Source organism: Lepisma saccharinum, chromosome 13 (genome assembly GCF_977018435.1).
Source record: "Lepisma saccharinum chromosome 13, izLepSacc3.1, whole genome shotgun sequence".
In the NCBI taxonomy this organism is placed as follows: domain Eukaryota; kingdom Metazoa; phylum Arthropoda; class Insecta; order Zygentoma; family Lepismatidae; genus Lepisma; species Lepisma saccharinum.
In genome coordinates this window covers 17,491,373-17,497,019 of record NC_139241.1, presented here as the reverse complement: position 1 = coordinate 17,497,019, position 5,647 = coordinate 17,491,373, and positions in this window count along the sequence as shown.

The window sequence follows — 5,647 nt, the reverse complement described above, 5'->3', positions numbered from 1 at the left end:
GGTGATGATCGGCAATGATGCACCACAAAAAGCATCTGTCATCCTCATTTTGAATGTTGATGATGGCTTTCTTACTGGCTATTTCCGGTGGCAAATTGATGTAGCTGGATGCTCCCATCGGGTTGTATCGTGCCACCTTCAAAGTTAAAGTGTGAGACGAACCGCAAAGTGTCCAACCCGATCCACGTTTTTGGAAAGTCTCGTGCTTGTTCAACAAAGCGTCAATCATCTGGTTGCAAATGGCATCCACCTCATCGACGTCGGCGGCGTGGAGGCTCTTTACACCAGTGTAATGATGGAAAGTTTCTCGCTCTTTTTTTACGTTTTCGTAAATGGCGGAAACGATGAGGTGGATTTTCAACGAGCATTGCAACAAAGCTTCGGTGATAGACGAAATTAACTTGCTTTTGACCGAGCGAAAAAAGTTGTTTAGATCAGATGTTTCTTCAGATCGGAAAGTCTCCTCGGTTAAAATATTTCGAATACTTTCGCCGGCACTCTTCTGCTTCTTTCGTGGCGCTTGATCGTCAACATCGAGCTCTCTCTTACTTGATCCTTTGCCATGCACATCCTTCCGATGTCTTCTCAAGTTAGAAATGGATATATATTTCCCACATTGGTCGCATGCACGTTTTGCTTCCTTCTTCTCCATTCTTTTGCTAAGAAAAAAAGATGGTTACTAAATTGCACACATTTTTTTTGTGGTGTTATTTATATTAGATACGTTCTCAATTTTTTCTTAAATAACCAACATGAATCTCTTTGGTTTCCGAAAGCAAACAATGGAGACTGTACACCGCACGACGACAGATCATGAATTTCTACCTTCCGTATTAACTAAACTCAACGGTCTGTTGATCATTCACCTCAACAGCATTTGGACGAAATTGGATGAGGACGTGGGCAAGATGTTTTATGTTTTTAATAACAATTTACATTTCTACGAAATTCCGATCGACGGGAAACTTCAAATCACCGTGAATCCGGAAAACGCAGGCGAAATCAAAATTTCTACCGGCAAGAACATTTTTCGAATCAAGCACGACAAGATGCTTTCTAACATTACGTACGATGTGTCTGCAGGAGATTATCTTTACGTGGAACTCCTCGGAGATTACGATAAACTTATTCCTCTCTTCGTAGAATTACGAATCGTCTATCCTATTATAAATAACCGTTAACCAAAAATGCCTAACGACATTTTCGGCAACACCAAGCGTGTAGACCACGCAGAAGAGATTCTCATGTTGGACATTCGAGTTAAGAAGTTGAGGACCGATTTGATTGCTTTGCAGGAAACCTTAAACAAAAGTTTAGAGTCGGAAATCGCTACGCTCCAAACGCAATGTCTCGACCCCATTCTGAAAATCGATTCCGAACTGAAAACGCTGATAAAAAATTGTCGACGTACCTTCTTACGACAACGTTCAAAATATACAGTTGAGCGTGGATTCGCTTCAAAATGATTTGGCCAAATTACAGCAATTTCAAGCGAAAAATGAAGATTTGGAAAAATTGAAACTCGAAATCGAAGAACGAACTTCCGCAATAGAAAAGAATTTCTCTGAACTTCAAACCGTCGTGAACGATATTGATGTAGAACGCTTGCACGTCGTCGTTTCCAAATTACAAGAAGAATTCACCAGCACGTTGGAAGAAATTAAATCCAAGTTGCAGACTTTGGAAGATACAATGACGAACCTACCATCGTCGGACGAACTGCAGGTCATCGGTAAAAGCGTCGCGAACATAAAAATTCAATTGGAGGCCTATCAAGATTTCGAACACATTCAAACCACCATCGCCACGCTTCAGGCGTCCTTGGAATTGATCAACGAAGAAATTAAAAATTTTCACGCTGAAGCGAGAGCGTTGACGAGCATTCAAGACACGTTAAGCACGGTTCAGCAGAAGATCGAATATTTAGAAAATTTAAACGTCGAAACGAATCTCGCTCATTTTCATCACGTACTGGACAACATACAGGGTGACTTGGAATCGTTACGAACGAGCGTGCCTTCGAGCGAAGATTTGGAAAAATTGAAAACGGCGGTGACGGCACTATCAGATTCGAGTGACATCAAAAGTTCGTTGAGCGATCTCGAGAGTAAAGTGGGCAATCTCCCTACCTCCAAAGAATTACACGCTTTGAAAAGGAACATATCACGCATGCTGAAACGACTGGAAACGGAAACGGCGAACGTGGAACAGATTCGAGACGAACTTGCCTCGCTGGTGTCGACGCTGCCCACTTCGCAGAGCGTCGCCGACCTTCACATGCAGTTTACAGACATGCGAATCATCGTGAACGATCTTACCGAGAAGAGCTCGAAATTGAATCAAATCGAGAACCTTCAGAACATTGTCGTCAACATCAGAGATCAAGTTGGAGTGCAGGAATCAACACAGGAATCGACGCTGGCCTCTTTCGGTGCCAAGTTGCAAGAACTCAACGAAAGCTACAAGCAGTTGAACGTGGAAGTGAAAATCAAACCGTCATTTTCTACCGTAACGGATACCATAGTCGAACATTTGTTGCCCATACAAAACACACTGGGTCAGCTTCACAGCAACCTCGTTAGCGTCGACACTAAATTCGCTAAACTGCATTCTCTGCAAGCCATCGAAATCAACAGCGTACCCAATCAACAGAGAATCTCCACCTTCGTCGAAGGTAACAAACTGTACATGCTACATCCTTATCATCCGTACTACAAGTTTCTCCTCGATGGCACGATTCAGATAAACGAATTTTCGTACTGGTCTCACGGCAGAAAAGCTAGCGTTCCCACCATGACTTTGATATCGAATCGTGGTGTCCAGAAAGCAGGAAATATTCCTCTGGCGCGTTGGAACGAAACGCGCAACATATATGAAATACACGAAGACGAAGATCTTACTGTTTTCGACGTGAGTGCCGGCGATAAGCTGATCGTTCAAAACACGAGCGAAGTGCCACCCTCTTTGAATCCCATCACGCTTGTGCTTCTCTTGAAACGTAATCTCTAAGAAAAAATGTCAAGGCAAGCCATCGTCCAAGAATTGCATAAACCTGCACGCCGTAACTACGAACGTTTGGCCGTGGTAACCAAGGGCATCGACGACCTCTGGCAAAGTGACCTCGTGGAGATGAGTAGCGGCAATTTGAAAAACGTGCATAAATTGAACAAGGGCAACAAGTACCTCCTCACCGTCATAGACACGTTTTCGAAATTCGCATGGGCTCTACCTTTGAAGGCAAAAACAGGAACGTGCGTCACGGAAGCATTCAAGACAATTTTTCGCGAAAGCGGCGGCAGACGACCACGGTTTCTGCAAACGGACAACGGTAAAGAATTTTACAACGCCGTATTCCAAAAGTTTATTCAAAAACACAAGATTCGACATTATTCGAGCTTCAGTCACATCAAAGCCAGCATCGTGGAAAGATTCAATCGAACCTTGAAAACACACATGTGGAAACGATTCACGCTTCGGGGAAATTACAAATGGGTCGACATCCTGCCGGAACTCGTCGACACCTATAATGATACGGTACACAGAACGATAGGCATGAAGCCAGCCGACGTTACCAAGTCCGACGAGCAGCGTTTAATTTCTACCGTTTACTGTCCAAAGTACACACCCACGACAAAAAAAGCTAAATACAAAATTGGAGACCAGGTGAGGATCAGCAAATTCAAACGCACCTTCGAGAAGGGATTCACAAAAAATTGGAGCACGGAACTTTTTACGGTGGTTCGAGTTCTACCCGGAAACCGACACACGTATATAATAAAAGATAGTAGCGGCGAGATTTTGAAAGGAAGATTTTACGAAGAGGAACTCTCTAAAACGAAACACCCCGACACGTACCTCATCGAGAAAGTATTGCGTAGGAAAGGTGACAAACTGTTTGTCAAATGGCTGGGACTTCCAGAAAAAAGTTGGATCGACGCGAACGAAGTGATCTTGTGAGTACGTGGAACGTGGTGAAGCGTCTACCGGATCCGGAAAGTCAAACGAAGAAAAAGAACGGCAAGTTGCTTCCCGACAGCATCCGCTGTCTGATCGTAGGTCCTTCGGGGTGTGGGAAAACGACACTGCTCGTGGACAATTTTCTCCTCGCACCGAATTGGTTAGATTGGAAGAACAGGCACCTGTACGTGTTCTCGAAAAGTTTGGAGCAATCCAAATACCAGCAACTGATGAAACTGTACGATGGTCTGGACATTGCAACGTTCGCCTCGGAAATAAAACCACTCGACGATTGTCGTGAAAATTCAGTCGTCGTGTTCGACGACGCCATCCTGGAAAATCAAAATGAAATTCGCAACTTTTTCACGCAAGGTCGTCACAAAGGAATGGATTGCTTCTACCTAGCTCAAACGTTTTCCAAAATTCCAAAACAGTTAGTGCGCGACAACGCTAATTTCATATGTTTGTTTCGTCAAGATCACACCAACCTCAAGCACGCGTACGATGACTACGTAGGCGGAGACATGAACTACAATCAATTTTCGGAACGCTGCTGCTCTACTTGCTGGAACGGTGACGATTTCGGATTCGCGACGATCGACATGACGAGGAAACCCAACGATGGAAAATACAGAAACAAAATCAACGACTTTCTAAACGTTGCAACGTTGTGAGAAACGACGTATATAAATAACGTCATGACGAAACGAAAAATCGAAGACGAAAATCTCAAGCTTCGCGATTACCTCGCGATACGCTTCAAAGGTTGGAAATCCGAGAATCGCGGATTCTACGAAGAGAAGAAACGTCAGGATCAACCCGTGATCGATGCCATCAGCGGTCTAGGTAAAGAAATTAAAAGTGTCACGGAACAAAATAAAAATTTGATTAATGAACTCGTACCGCTCGCAGCTAAAAGTTACACCGTACCCACGCCCATTTCGAGCATTCCTTCGACGCCGTTCGAACTGAAGGATGCACCTGCACGACGTCGAGCCATAGGCAGCACGTCTTCGGATAAGATCGAGTTGGGACCTTTGGCACGAGACTACCTGAGCACGGGGAAATTCGACAAGGATGAAGTGTTCGGATTGTATCCCAGCATGGAAACCAGCGAAGGCGGCGGTGTGGTGTGGAAGATTGGGAAATCGAAGGTGACCTTCGAAGGCAACGACATTAAAGTCAATTTAGGCGACAAGGATAGTTGGAACAGGTATCCGGGTACGGTTGGACTGTGGGAACTCGTCGCCAAAAAGCAGCCGAAAGATTACACCGACGAAGATTACCAGAGTTACAAGGAAATTCTGATCATGACGGATGCCTTGTACCAGAACACCGACGCCTCGCAGAATAGGGTGAAATCGAGCAGCGGCGAGAAGTACAGGAATCTCATCAAACCGATTTGGAACCAGGTCAAAACAGGCAGCGGCGTCAAACGCTACAACACGTTACCCAAAGAATTCGTTTGGGTGGACGACGTTAGGAAACTCGTGGACCGATTGTTGGTGATAGCCGGCGAAGAGAATGCAGGCAACCGTAATTTCTACAACGAGAAGGTTGGCATCGTGGACATGATCAGCACGAAACTTTCCAACTTCATCGTGAACGACGACAAGGGCATAGGTTACCTGATCAAAATCATCAACACGCTGCCTCCGAAATTCTGGAACGTTGCCGAAGGAAAGGGACT